This window comes from Lactuca serriola, chromosome 9 (genome assembly GCF_051521515.1).
Source record: "Lactuca serriola cultivar US96UC23 chromosome 9, Lser_US96UC23_V15, whole genome shotgun sequence".
Taxonomy (NCBI): domain Eukaryota; kingdom Viridiplantae; phylum Streptophyta; class Magnoliopsida; order Asterales; family Asteraceae; genus Lactuca; species Lactuca serriola.
In genome coordinates, this window is record NC_136416.1 from 147,664,287 (window position 1) to 147,681,032 (window position 16,746).

The following is a 16,746-nucleotide window of genomic DNA, read 5'->3' on the forward strand; positions in this document are numbered from 1 at the left end:
CGGTCTATAAGGTGGGTATAAGGTTGTTGCCTATAAAATGGCAACTTAATGGGTGTCCACTCTCACCCACCGCTTGCTTGACCGGTGGAGGGTCGTTAGCCGAACGGGTTTGACAAGACTATAATTAACCCTTCATTAAAAGTATTAATGATAAATACTAAGTAACTAAACTCTTAATAATACCCAATCTTAGTTACTTAGAAAAATGTGAATAAGGTGCTAATCCATGAAATTACACTTTGCACTTTGTTTAAGTCGGTTAGTGGAGCGTGTGTGGTTAACCGGCACACTAACTCGTATTTAACAAGGTAGGCAAAGGGTAACTTAATGTTTATCATAGTATCGGTGGAGCGTGTGTGGTTAACCGGCACATCGATTGAGGGGTAAACACTTAAGGGTACCAAGTAATTTGCATGGTTACTTCACACCTTGCTTTGTGATCCTCGGCATCCCAGTCACAAAACCTGAAGGGCACACTCGAGATTGAAACATGCCTTTGAAAAGTTCAATGAATCTCAAAGATCTAGGAGTTTCAAAACCAATTAAAACCTAATAATTCATTTCGTTTATCTTGGTGGAAATTGGTGAATCGTCATTCACCTACCTTCAAATATTTTATAGCTTGGATTACGGCATACCTCTTCTAAATTATAAAATAGTTTGTTGGGTCCTAGCCTTAATATTTCATATTGGGTGTCATATTAAGGACTTTAAATCAACTATCTTGAATATCTCCCAAAAGATGTCTGTAATAGACACCTATGATCTTCCCAAATCTAGTGAAACAAGGTTTCCTAAATGAAGATGATGTCCTTTGGAAATCATACTTCTTTCACCTCCTCCAATTATTCTCCCCAACCCACAAGTTCTTGAAAAGTTTAAGGTCACTCAAGCCCTATTGGCAAGGCAAGGTCTAGGTGTGAACACATCTTGGAGATGTAGTCACATATTGACAAGCCGGGAGAGTTGGGTGTCAAAGTCTTGAGAAAGCTGGTGGTTCAATCACTTTCTAAGTCACATAGTGAGTTCCTTTGGGACACCTATGAAACAGACTATGACAAGACCCTTAATGATCTTATCTATTTGCTAAGATCAACTTCCTAAAACTTTATGGACATTGACAATGATGACATTGGATATCCAGTAAAGCATTCTCTTCCCAATGGAAAGGGATCGGCCATAGTCAACTCGGTTGACCAAATGGTAAAGAGAAAAGCTAAGTCTGTGATAGTCTCGTGTACCATTATCAAAGGGTCCATACGTTTATATTGCCAAGGGAAGGGGCATTGGTTGCGAAGCTGCCAAATTACCTAAGGATGTTAAAGTCAATAAGTTTGACTCTACTTCAGGTAAAGAACACTATCTAACTCTGTTAAGTTTCTATTCTGAGATTCCTGATACATGATGTGACTGGGTCACATGGTGATGTTTTAAGAATCAAAGAAAAGTGAAGAAACTTAAAGAAAGAATATTCTGAATCTGATGGCGTAGATGGATTTCTATCGCATAGTTTAAAGATCGGATTCTTGAGCAACTTCTTAGGAGTTATGAGATATTGCTTAGGAATAGATAACAACAAGTTTTCATATGGATTGTAAGGATAAGTTTTTCCGCAAAGTTTTAAAATAAAAGAAAAATTTTTTGATTTTATTTATTTTAAAATATCCTTACAATGGCTTTTGAGGAAAAATTGTTGCTTATATGATTCCATTAAGAGCAAGAGTGGAAATATGAAGTTGATTCTTTCATTTGTGGTAATGTCTATATTTACCAAATAAGGAAAGATTCTCATCACCCAAGTTTCAATTGGACCGGGACTTGGAATCATGCAAGTTATATAGCATGATGAATGAGAACTTTCAAGTTTTGGAAAAATTAAGACTAATTACTGGTTCACATGGATGTGTGAGTCAAGTGAAGGACTAAAGGATCGAGTACACAGTCTTGTGCACTGATTAAGTCCACCACAAAAGATCGATAAGATTATTCGTCATAGTTTACTAAAGCTCAGTAAATATGATTATACTTACATGCTTAAGTGTAACTCTGAGACATTGGAAAAGGTTCCAATGTAAGGCAGAGCGAATAAGAAGAATCAAATTAGGCAGAAGGATAAAAGTTTCTCAAATCTGAAAAGATGGGAGAGTACTTTAGTATCAGTTTTTGTGATCATCTTAATGATTAAGAAACCATATCAAAATTAGTTCTCTAAGGAAATCTTAGTGCATTCTTATGACTAAGAAGAGGAACTTGAATTGTTGAAATGGTTAAATCAAGAAGATGAGTCATACTTCGTTCCAATACAAGTCTTAGAGTCATACTCCAAGATTGTCATTTGAGTGACATGTCTTAAAGAAGGTTTAAAACACTTGTCAAATGTAAGAGTAAAAATTTTCTACTCTTGTACATTTGAAATTGGTAAGTTGTGATGTTTTGGATAAAACAAAGACCAACTTAGGCCAATTGGGTAAAATGTTTTTCTTGATTAGAATCCGCACTATCTCTTGGATGTTTGACAAGGGAGTCTTATATGTCAAGAGGACAGTGGGAGTCTTAAAGGTCTTGAAAGTCTCAAGAAATAATCAAGAATAAAACCTGAAGTTCTTCACTAGCACACGACTTGAGGTTTATAACCTATCGTGTTGACATATCTGTGCCCATTCCAGTTAAAGTTGGCTTTGCATATGAGTTCTTAGAGTTCTCAGTTTGTTGCATAACAACTTGGAAGCAATGGCAGGCCCTTGAGCTGCCATGTGGCAAGAAGTTAAGATTGAGTTCAATCCATATGGTTTTGGATTTGTCATTATCTTTGTCTTGTGATTATGGTTTGACAAATTCATATGGGTAGGAACTCATACACCATATAAATCTAAGTGTCATAAGGTTTCTCTCCGATTCATGAAAATGATGGTGAGGAAACGCTTTCACTAAGTAAATTTTACGAAGATATCAATTGTGTTATTTGCATTTTCAAAAGTCGTTAGTGGAGCGCGTGTGGTTAACCGGCACACTAACATGGACTTGTGAGAAATGGCAAATGCCTAAGCAATTGAGACCATGATTACGGTATCCCTTTTCATGGTTCTTGAAATTGCTTAGACACACAGGTGAGCTATCTACGGAAAGGGTGTGTGAATCTAAATTTCAGACTGTCCAGCTGATTTCTGAGTACATGTCAAAGCTAGTGGGAGCATAAGTGTTATGCTAATAATCATCATGTTAGTGGGAGCATGATAATTATGATAAGTATTGCAAGTTAGCAATGTTAATTATAGAAAACAAAAGTTTCAATTGGGAAAAAGTTGTTTTGCTATAATTAAGGGAGAGGAAATTATGCTTCATCTCAAATCTATAAGCTTAGATCGTGAGGTTTTAATCATTTAGTCAAGGATATATATGAATTTCATGTTGGAATGGCTCAACATAAGGAAATTCTGTATATGGGTCCATTATTTGCGTTCTAAAATTCGATTATGATTACGGCATCCCTTTTCATAATCTGAATTATGAGAACTTGGCAAATTGAAATGGAAATATTATAGCAAAAGACTGGTTTAGTCTTTATGTAAGACATCATGAATCGTGTCCCATATGCTTCGGATATAGGATCGATTACATGTGCTATATTCATCCGTTCTAAAATTTTCCAAAATGCCTGGGGCATTAAGAAGGGAAAAGGTTTAGAACTGGATATGACTAAAAGGATTAAACAATTGTCGAGGACAATCTAAGGTTTACCAAAGATTGGTTACTCAAGGACAATTGGAAGTATAGTGATAATTCTGGAAGGACCATATTGACATAATCTGTAAGGAGGCAACTCTTGTTCAGAAGTGATAGTCAAAATGGAATCTGGAAATGTTTCAAAGTTAGAATTTTCAATTTGTGTAAGATTAAGGAAACTTAATGCAAGAAGGATATTTCAAGGAGTTGATCTCCTTTGGAATACTCTGTAATGATTGTTGCCAAGTCTTTGTGACTTTGTGCATAATCGTTACAAGAGGATCAATGCATATAAGTTTAGAATCTAACAGATTTCTGTAAATGGCATGAATTTGGAATTCTTGCATTTGCAATAAGGATTTAGGAGTGTGAAAAGAGAATCATTGAAGTTATGTTCAATTGATCTAGTTCACAAAATAAAGATCATAGACAAACATAGTATGCATACTTGGTGTGTGGCATGACTAGTGTTTAAGAAAACATAGTGTACATGCTTGGAGCATGGGACAACTATTGTTTTAAATTCAAGAATAAAGTTGATAGCTGAAACAGTATACAATGAATAATGTGTAATCATATGGTGATAAATAAAAGGTGTTTTATTTATGTTCAAAGGGTTGATACCACATTGGATTCAATTATTATTGTGTTTTATTTTGCATGTTTTGACTTCCCGAATAAACTGGGTTATTCTTCCTGAATGACTAAGTTATTCAAACATCCACAGTCGGTCATATGTTGGAAGTAGATATGAATTAAGACTGTCATGGGTTGGCTTGTAGAGGTCTAAGGTGTTGGACAAAGGGCTACAACATTCATGAGTGCTCATAAGTTCTGAGTATTGGATTCAACCCGCGCTCATTGGAATCACTTCATGGATTTTATCACGAGTGATCATGAGACAATAATATCTTATATTCTTCAAACCTAGAGATATGAGTTGTTACTATGAGTTGGTTGTATATTGATTGCACGAAAACGCATTTGGTAACTCGGTGCTATAAAACGTGCCTTTGTGTATGATTCAACAAGTAGTAGAACAAGCCATATGAGTCGAAGTTTATCCATTCCTTTTACCTTCGGGATAAAAGCGATATCTGTGGGCCCCTCGATGATTTGATGATGACAAATGGAAGTGCTCGGCCGGGCCAGGACTGATTTGATTTGTTCAATTAGTCAGTCGTCATAAATCGGAAATCGGGAAACAACAAATGGACAGAGAGAATGATTATAATCCATGTCTCAGTCCATATGATATCTAGAATGGAGGAATATATGATCCCTTATCTAATGGACAAGTTCATTGACAAGATCAGAGTTCGACAGCAGCTTTAAGAGCTACGATTGCCAGTTAGGTTTGAAGTCATACGCAATAATAGTTTTAGACTTATCCAAGTGGGAGACTGTTGGATTAATGTCTAAGTCCATAACTATATTTGGTATGTACTTGACCCGACCCGGCATGGTCCATTTGGGTTGCACTTCACCGACACAATTTATATGGATAATCTTTTGAGAATAGTATGTTTATGATTAATATTAATATATTATAAGTTCTAATATATTAATATGGAATCATATTATTTAATTAGTATTGATCAAGAATTAATTTATAATTAGTTAAGTGATCAAAAGGAACTAATTAAATATGGACTCTTATATATATGGAATGGGCCAAGTTCATTTAGGTTGGGCTAAGCTTTCATGGATAGTCCATGGAGTGTTTAACCCATGGATCCTAGGAAATGAAAGGTCATGGGTATTAGGGTTTAACCCTAATCCTCCATACTATATAAAGATGTCTTTGGTTGGTGAAATAGGCACTAGTGTGGATACACTAAAGAAGGGCTAGCCAATTTCACTAGAGAGAACCAAGTAATCATATTCTCTAAAGTATTCCAAGGTGTCTTGGTGATTTGTGATTCCACTTGAGGCTTCCACACTATTGGGGCTAAGCTCTTAAAGCTTGAAGACATCAAGCTACATCAAGAGGTATGTATTCTATCTTGTTACATTCATAGTTTTTGTATGCTAGATTAGGATAATACCTTGGATGTTCTTATTTGCATGTATAATAGAGAAAACATAGATCCAAGGTATTTAGGGTTGCATGTACACTTAGGAAGTGTTAGAATGCACATAACCCAACAGTACATACCAAATATAGTTATGGACTTAGACACTATATCCAACATGTGGTAGGTTGGGGAACTCACTAAGCTTCGTGTTTACAATTTTTAGTTTTGGTTTCAGGTGCTTCTGGTAGCGGAAGGAAGAGCTCGGGATGATCGCATAACACACCATAGTTAGTCAGCCTGGGATGTTTTACTCTGATAATAAGAACATGTTTTGAATTAACACTTTGATTTTATGTTAAGATTTATGTTATGGATTGACAATTGTAGTTTAAGTAACGTTTAAAAATGAAATTTTTAGTCATGATTTTTGGGTTGTTACAAGTCTAATGTTGCTCAAACCATAAGGGAACTCTCCGTAGGTCCTCTTGCTCTTGTCAATTCCTTTGAACCAAGCATTCTGAACACATCCACTTCGGAAAATTTTCAAACCTATTGTTTTGTCTGTTCAATCCTTCGTACCTGTCTTACCCACATAAAACTATCATGTTGATGATTCCGAAGCTATGGACTCTATACTCCGTTTCCAATAGGAGTTTGCTCTACTCTCCATAAAAATACAAATGTCCTTTCAATCCCTCTTGCAAACCATACCAAAATCGATTCAATGCTCCTCACCAAAATAATCCTCAACCTTACTTAGCTCCAGAACCTCAACCAACTTTGGAGAATCCTCCCGCATAAAACCAAACATCACAAAGCCAAACTCTACTCCGGAACAACCGTAGAATCCAAAATCCGACAAACCAAAAATTATGTGTCACAAGTGTGGAAATGCAAACCACTTCACTCCTAGCTGAAGCTCCGCAAAAACCAAATATCAAGGACTCTGCTTACTATGCCCGAAGAGCTCAAGAGATGGCAGAAAGTGAAAAAGCTTTTGTAACAACTGTATCAAGGGATGTTGAAAGATATTGGTCATCCGGAGATGATGATGGAATGGTGATTGGAAGAAACATGTGCTTGATGGCAAGACAAACTGTTGAATGTGATGAAGGGTATTGGTCATATGTGTCAGAAGACGAAGATGATGTTGTTGAACCACACTACTGCTACATGGCCACCAACGATCCAACTAGTCGAAGCATCGTTCAGCAGGTAAAATCTATGATTACTAATAATAATTTTGATTTGTCTCTTTGTGAACCTTATCTAACCTAGATCCAAATAGATATGAGCACCATTTATAAAGCCTATGAGTCTGCCATAGAAGCCAGTGAGAAGAAGGAGTGTCAATTAAATCGTCTTAGGTTACGTTTTGAGGATAAAAAATTGAAAAATCTAGTCCTTAGATCATGAGCTTGTAATGTCAAAAGATGAATGTGTCATTTTAAAACTCAAATGTGAAATCACCTATTCTGAAAGAAATGTCTTGATTTCTGTTAACAAACATCTCAATTCTAAGATAGATGCTTTGCATAATTCTATAGACATGCTTGAAGCAAACGAACGGATGACTCATAATTTTCGTCATCCATGGTCTAAAGCACCTGGCCTCGGAAGCGAGTTTCCGAAACCAATTTCTCGTATCTTGAAGGAATAGCAAAATTTGACATTCATAGGAGAGGTTCTGAACATCAAATGTCATAAGGTTTCTCTCCGATTCATGAAAATGATGGTGAGGAAACGCTATCACTAAGTATATTTTAAGTAAATAGCAATTGTGATCTTTGCATTCTCAAAGTCGTTAGTGGAGCGTGTGTGGTTAACCGACACACTAACATGGACTTATGAGAAATGGCAAAGGTCTAAACAATTGAGACTATGATTACGACATCCTTTTTCATAGTTCTAAAATTGTTTAGACACACATGTGAACTATCTAAGAAAATGTGTATGATTTTGATAAAGTCTTGTCAAAGCAATCTCGTATCAGAAATCTGAACTTTAGCAATAAAGTCAATAAAGTATTGACTTTTAGAAGTCCAGCTATTTTCTGATACATGTCAAAGCTAGTGAGAGCATAAGTGTTATGCTAATAATTTTCATCTTAGTGGGAGAATGATAATTATGATAAGTGTTGCAAGTTAGCAATGTTAATTATAAAAAAAACGATTTTTCGATTGGAAAAACGTTGTTTTGCTATAATTAAGGGAGAGGAAATTGTACTTCATTTCAATTCTAAAAGCTTAGATTCAGGTTTTAATTATCTTTAGTCAAGGATATATATATATATATATATATATATATATATATATATATATATATATATATATATATATATATGAATTCTGTGTTGGAATGGCTCAACATAAGGAAATTCTATATATGATTCCATTATTTGCGTTCTAAAATTCGATTATGATTACGACATCCCTTTTCATAATCTGAATTATGAGAACATGGCAAATAGAAATATTATAGCAAAAGGACTAGTCTAGTATCATGTCTTTATGTGAGACATCATGAATCGCGTCCCATATGCTTCAGATATAGGATCGATTACATGTGCTATAATATTCATCCTTTCTAAATTTTCCAAATGCTCAGGTCATTAAGAGGGGAAAAGTCTAGAATTGGATATGACTAAACTGATTAAGAAATTATCGAGGACAATCTATGGTTTACCAAACATTGGTTACTGAGGGACAGTTGGAAGTATAATGTTAATTTTGGAAGGACCATTTTGACATATTCTGAAAAGAGGCAACTCTTGTTCAGAAGTGATAGTCAAAATGAGAATATGGAAATATTCCCATAGGTGGCAGTTATTCTTTAAATATGTGTAAGATTAGGAAACTTAATGCAAGAAGGATGTGGAAAGCGATGTACTTTGAATTTGAGACTTCAGTTCCATGGAATGATCTCCATTGGAATACTTTATAATGTCTGTTGACAAGTCTTTGTGACTTTGTGCATAATCATTATAAGAGGATTATTGCATATAATTTTAGAATCTAACAAGATTTAGGTAAATGGCAGGAATTTAGAATTTTTGTGTTTACGGTAAGGATTTGGGATTGTGAAATGAGAATCATTGGAATTATGTTAAATCGATCTATTTTACAAAACAAAGATCATAGACAAACTTAGTATGCATACTTGGTGTATGGCATAACTAATGTTTAAGACAAACATAGTGTGCATACTTGGTGTATGGCATGACTAGTGTTTAGAAAACATAGTGTACATGCTTGGAGCATGGGACAACTATTGTTTTAATTAAAATATAAAGTTGATAGTTTGAAACAGTATGCAATGAATGATGGGTAATCAATATGGTGATAAATAAAAGGTGTGTTTATTTATATTCATAAGTTCTGAGACCATATTGGATTCGATTATTCTTGTGTTTCACTTTGCATGTTTTGACTTCCTGAATAACTAGGTCGTTCTTCCTGAATGACTAAGTTATTCATACCATCCACAGTCGGTCATATGTTGGAAGTAGATATGAATTAAGAATTTCATGGGTTGGCTTGTAAAGGGCTAAGATGTTGGACAAAGTGGTGCTACAACACTCATGAGTGCTCATAAGTTCTTAGTATTGGATACAACCCACGCTCATTTGACTCATTTCATGGATTTTATCATGAGTGATCATGAGACAATAATATCTTATATTCTTCAAACCTAGAGATATGAGTTGTTAATATAAGTTGGTTATACATTGATTGCACGAAAACGCATTGGTAACTCGATGTTATGAAACGTGTCTTTGTGTATGATTCAACAAGTAGTAGAACAAGCCACATGAGCCGAAGTTTATCCATTCCTTTTACCTTCAGGATAAAAGTGATATCCGTGGGCCCCTCGATGATTTAGTAATCACAAATATAAGTGCTCGGTCGGGCCTGGACTGATTTGATTTGTTCAATTAGTCAGTCTTCGTAAATCGGAAATCGGGAAACAACAAATGGACAGAGAGAATAATTTATAATCCATGTCTCAGTCTATATGATATCTAGAATGGAGGAATATATGATCCCTTATCTAATGGACAAGTCATTGACAAATGTCAGAGTTCACTGACAAGGTCAGAGTTTGACAGCGGCTTTTGAGAGCTACGATTGCCATTTGGTTTTGAAGTCATACACAATAATAGTTTTAGACTTATCCAAGTGGGAGACTGTTGGATTAGTGTGTAAGTCCATAACTATAACTGGTATGTACTTGACCCGACTCGACATGGTCCATTTGGGTTGCATGGCATCGGAACATTTGGATAGACCATTTGTGAGGAGAGGACATTTGTGACATATTAATATATTATAAGTTCTAATATATTAATATGAAATCATGTTATTTAATTAGTATTGATCAAGAATTAATTTGGACTTAGTTTAGTGATAAAAAAGAGACTAATTAAATATATGGGGATTGATTGTGTAAATCATTCATTCTCATATATGTGGGCTTATGATCCATGATTCCTTATGTTGGGTTTAACCCATGTGGTGTTCCATGGATACTCCATGGAGGTTAAAATCTATGGAGCATAAGGAATGGGTAAAGTCATGGGTTACATGGTGTAACCCTAATGTGCACACTATATAAGGACCCCTTTAGCTCAAGAAATTGGCACTAGTGAGACATACATGAGAGCTAGCCGATTTGAGCATGAGTGTCTTCTTCTCATGGTTATTCCATATGTTGGTGATGTTGTGTGAACCATTTGAGGTGTCACACTTGGGGCACTAGACTCTCGAGCTACATGGAGTCAAGCTACATCAACAAGGTATGTATTTTTATCTAGTTTATTACCTAAGTATCAATGTTTTGTATACTAGTTAGGGTAATACCTTGGAGTATTCATATTTGCATGTATAATAGAGAAAACATATATCCAAGGTATTTAGGGTTGCATGTACACTTAGGAGTGTTAGAATGCTAAAAAGCCAACAAAGGTATGATGCTTCTTCTTCTGCTTTCCCTTGCCCCCCCCCCCCTCTACTCGGAAAAGTACTTTGAAATAGGTAATTTTGTTAAGTGTTGTTACCTTTGTTTTTTGTCAGGTGTGGATGAGATTATCTCCTTAGAGAGAGCTCTGTGAGGTTTATTCGGTAATCTTGAGTGTCGCGACATCAACCTTGTGAAGACTCTCCCACCAGCTATTTACGGTCGGGGTATCAGCGATATATCTTATTCTCCTGCCGATTCATAAGATGTTGTTGGCGCTGACGAGGAGCTGGATCTGCAGGACGTCGTTGTTACCGATGCTTCTCAGAAGGATCATGTCCGTTCCAGGTCCCCAAGGAATCTCCAACATGTCAAGAGGTGATTCGATTTGCTAGAAACCTCTTCCGACGGTAGCATTAAGATGGCTAGCATATAGCCCTCGCTTCACAAGAAACGTAACTTGAGTTTCTTGCTAGGAGGTTCCAAAGGTACCACCAATGTCCCCGATGAAAGTTCTTTGAAATTGCTGGAGGGGCGCACAATAGGGAGACTGAACTGCCCGTTAATAAAGAGAAGAAAATTACCGATGTGACTGACCCCAATCCTGCTGCTGAGAGAGTAAAGACGAAGGTTGGATCTATGCCTTCTCGTGCTCATGTGTCAACTTCTCCTGGTAAAATGGGAGTTGTCTCTCCTCCGTCAAGGTCTCACTCAGGCATCTATAGGCCATCTTGGAGCTTAACCCCTAAAGACCTTGTATCCGACCACGGCACTGCTCTTAAGTAGTGTCGGAATGTTTTTCCGCTCGCCACAACTAAAGCTTTGACCATTATAATGGATGAGCAGATGTTGACGGTCTTCGTTATGCCGCCACCCAAGTTTCGTCTAACTTAGTATCGGTTGTCGAGAGCATTTCCGACATAGAGGCTATCCATTCCTATTCGTAAAAGATGAACGTTGAATGTGCAGAGTTGAAGGCTCAGGTGGCGAAGATGGAGGCTAATAAGCGCAACTGAGAGGCCCAGCAGGAGATTGTGTTGTGCAAGAAGGCGCGCCTAGAAGAACATATGGCAAGGCTATACGGGGAGGTGAAGTGCTTAACTGATCGTGTAGGAGCCATGACCTTGGAGAACACTGGCCTCAGTGAACGAACGACAGAGTTGGAGGCAGACCTGGTTGGGGAAAGCGTTGCGAAGGGTGTGTTGGAGAAGGACATTGTGTGGATCCTTCGTGATGGGATCTGCTAGATTGTGGACAAGGTGATCTAAAGCCCCCACTTCCTCAAGGGCTTAGTGCACGTGTAGGATGCTTGCATGGCAGTGGGTATGGAGCAGGGGAAGGGAGCTTTAAGAGAACTGGTGGTTACTGGGAATTTCTACCCAAAAGTGGAGGTGGATGTGGCCACCAAGACTCGAAAACCGAACCACAGAATATTGTGTTCTGCTGGAAACCGAACCATAGAAAATTCGATTGTTCTTGTAATTTTGTCCCTTTCGTCATGAATGACCAACTTTAAAGGCAGACGGATAGTGCCCAATGGCCACAAGCTGTGACCGGTAAACCCCACCAATGGTCCTCCAGTTGGGGGCCTTAGCCCCTCCTTCCATGTCCCCGGTAGTTGCCTGAAACCATGCTCGTAGAGTATGTCGGAGCTACTACCATTGTCGATGTACATCAGATGGATTTTTGTATGGCAAATGAATCCAGATATGAAGAGTGTATCTCGTATATGCCAGTTCGATGGTCTGGGATCGCTACTCGAAAAAGTGATATTGAGTAGATTTCTCAAGAGTACCTCTATCCCATCCTCCATTTGGTGAGCTACGTTTCTCTTACGGGATTTAGAGATAGTGAGTACCTCGTTGCCATCATACGGAGGTTCCTACAGCAAATCGAGATGTGTTATCGCCGTTCGAGGCATCGAACCTTCTGACGATAGTTTCCGAAAATTGCTCTTGAGTATTGGCTCTGCTATTTCTATCGCAATTGGCGGGACCTGCGCCATTAGCACCTAGATTGGGGTCTGTGTTCTACATTCGCAGTGATGTTCCTTATTTACTATCACCAGTGTTCTAAGCAGATCTTCTTCTACCGTCCTAGTTGTTGTTGGGTTTAGATCCCCCTTTTGCAGAGAACCAACTTTGTCTATTGGTTGTATCACTCTGAGGATACGTCAAGATGGCACCAAATGTTGTGACAAGCTCTTCAGGGAATTGGTCGTTCATTGATGAGTTGGTCTTGGAGGTTTACCTGAGAACACAACACATAAGAGTCGTTAAAGGATGATCGGGGGTTCTCCCGGGATGTCACTTCGACGATCAAGTTAGCTTTATTTTTGAGAGAGATTTAGGTAAAATTATATATGGAAGAAGATGATCCCCTTCCTTGGGCAGGAAGGAGGGCAGGAAGGAATCCTTTTATACCTGTTGCTAACGAAATGGGGTGACTCTCCCATGTGGGAGTGAGACGTGGCACTTTCCTACTGGGAGAAGTATACTCACGTGATCTAATAGCATGGTGACGTTAGTTATGAGCGTCATCATGCTCTTTGTCATGACCTGATTGGTCATGAGAGAATGAGAGGATCACGTGGAATATTCTTCCTCGTGGGGGAAAGTGAGTTATCATCCTGGCGCTAGCGTGTCCTAGCTAAGACTGAGACTCGGCCAAGGCCCAGGCGAAATTCTATTATTCTCTAAACAATGATACATGATGTTTTTTACTTTACGAATCTTTTATTCATTAACTTGTTCCAACACTATCCATAAATGGTAGTAACAAAGGGTATGTTCGTGTGTGACATGATGAGTAGACAAAATTTTATTTGTTCATTCTGTCCAAACAGGAGAAGCGATATTTATGGGTTCCTCAATGATTTGGTGTTGACATGTGAAGTGTTTAGCCGAACCCTAACTAAAAATGATATGTTTAATTTAGTCGTAGTCACAAATCTTTATCAAGAAACAAAATCTTGAAAATTGAGATTGACCTCTAACCATGGTCTTACGTTAACACCGATATCTTGTAGAGCAAATGAATAATTGATTACTTATCTAAGGACTGAATCTTGAATAGATCAGAGTTCGGCAGTTGCATTAGATGACATACTCTATGTTGATTATCTGAGTATTATTAAACTCCATACACTTTATGATTTGCCCAAGTTGGAGACTGTTGTAAAGAGTGTCCAAAGTCAGTAACTATTGGTAATATTTCTAATAATAACAATGTCTTTTTAGGTTCCCGTTGTGATCCATTTGAGCAAAAATAATTTAGGATAAATTAGTTTATTAATTTGTCATGACTTAATAAGTGAATTAGAAACTATTTTGGGATTAACTGGGAGTTAATTAATTCAAACGGTTGATTATTAATTAATTAAAAGTTATTTAATTAGAATATTTCGTGAATCCTAAATAGATAAGGCATGGCAAAATTATAGGCTTATCCCATAAGGTTTTGGAGTTGCTTTGCGACTAAGCAACTGAAGCCTATAAATAAGATGCTAGGGATCAAACCCTATTTGCTCATTCACTCATGTAAATTTCGTTCTCTCATATTCCCTTAAGGAGGATCAATTTTTTTTTATCCTTCTAGGGTTTGTAGAATTTTGTATCTTGCTCCTTTCTCCTAAATTTCATTGTTATGATTTTAGTGTTCTTGGGTGTGATCGAAAGAGGGATTCTGGTTTAGGTTCTTTCAACCAAACAAAGTGGGAAGAACAAGATCTCAAGCAAGGGGATCATTGGTGCCAAAAGAGGTATGTACCTTTCTTCTTTTGTTGTAGTAGTAGTAATAGCATGAAACACAGATCATCTAGATTGCATGAACGCATATGAATTACTGTTTGTTTCCGTTGTGAGTAATTGTGTGTTTAGATGTAGAAAACCTATGAAGAATCGAGGTTGCAGGTTGTAAAGTCATATAATGGAACCGACATCAAGTTTTTGGCATTCCTGCAATGTCAAGATTGATCCTCGAGTCTATTTTAACGTGCATTGTCTAAAATTTCGTTTAGAAACGACAACATATTATGAATCTTACAAAGTCATGTTTTATGGGTAAATGGAAAAAATATCAATGTACTTATATTTATTTGTTTATTATAACAACATCCATTCATATAACTCCATTACAAAATTATATTGTGAAAAATAAACCAAATTATAAGAACATGCTTTATTCATTCTTTAATCGACATTATCAAAAAATCGACAAATAATATGAAACAAAAACTTGAAAAAAAAAATATCATATATTATAAGATATTGTTTGAAATCTCGCCACCACACGCAGCTTAAAACCCTTATTGTAACTGTTGTCGACATACTTGTACCAAAGTTAGGACAACATACGTATATTGAAGTAAAAGCTCATCAAATAAAAATAAATTACAATTTTCGTCCTTATAGTTTACATCTATTTACAGTTTTAGTCTAACTCTTTAATTTTTGACATGACTCATCTCTATGGTTTCCAAATCTTACACCATTTGACATTTGTCCTATTGTTTAAAACCATTACATTTTTTTTGTTAACTACAATATAAAGAGACATTTTTATACTAGGAATAAAATTATTAAAGCAAGTGAACTTTACGACTAATTTTGAAAATTGTTTGAAAACTAAACTAAAATCCAATTCTATCGGATATATTACACAAATAACATATTACACATATAACTCCCTATCCGGCCGATAACTCCATCATCTAGCTAGTATGCCCCATTAATCGTTGCCATCATACCCCTTCTTCCACCATGTCCAATGGTAGCTTAAAGGCCACTATCATTAGCATCGCTCTCGTTCCAACTATCGCCAACATCTTCAAAGAAGAAGAAGAAAAAGAAGAAGAAGAAGAAGAAGAAGAAGACGAAGGAACCACTGCGACCACCATTGTATCCCCTCTTCCGCCTCAATCTATTGGTAGTTTCTGAGACACCACCAACACTGCCACTCTCCTTACAACCCGCTTGCAACGTCAGGGAAGAATAAATATTTGATTTGCCTAATATCAAAACTGAAAGTCATGAGTTTTGATTCTCTATATTCAACACAAACTTTGTCTCCTTTCACGACTTCCTCTCTGTCCCTTATTATTTTGACAACCATCACCATAAATAATAATGGTGGTCAATGGTGGGATCATTGGTGGTAGTAAGTGATGGTGATAAGGTAATGTAGTGGTCAATGGCGGAGCTTAAAGTTTTGATTGGGGGGAGGGGGTGAATAGTAGTGGTGGTAGTGACGAGGCTACCTACCCTATCCAATTTGACCCCTTTCATACCATTACCACAAATACATCACCAACCACTATCATAATTATCAATCACCCCACCACGAACAACCATTACCCACCACAACAAAACACCATTTTGAGGCGGCTAACAAAAACTCATTAGAAGGCAAAGGACCAAACTTAAAACTTTTGAAAACTTTCGGGACGAACCATGTCAAAATGCAAAAGATAGACTAAAACTACATATGGACCTAAACTACAGGGACAAAAACTGTAATTTACTCATCAAATAATAATAATATCCAAAGACTTTGACATTTTTATGTTCTCCGAACACGTTTATATGATCGCAGAAATAATCGTACTTTTGGGCTTTGTCTTCTACCGAAATATTATGCAAATGAAAAGTAGTATACGCGCTTTTGCTGCTTAAAATGGTCGGTCAACAATTTAACAATGAAAAGTCAAAATTTTGTTAAATTTAACTATTTATGTGTCACTATAACTTGATAGATATGTTAGTTTGACAAACTAAAGCAACGGCTCCATTTGTGTAGGACATTGAAGTGATAAAAATTTGACAAATTTGCAAAAATGGTCCGTGTATATACATTTTTTTGGGGTTTTAATCCAAACCATGATCTTTTTGGATTCGTGGTCCTTTTAAGGTAGTTTTGTTGCATTTTTAGTCCCTCGGTAAATTGAAATGACTGTAATGCCCCTGAGGTATTTATTTTTTATGTTTTTTCTATTTAATTTAAATAAAAAAGAAAATAAATAATTAAATTGGACCCACATCTCTCTCTCTCT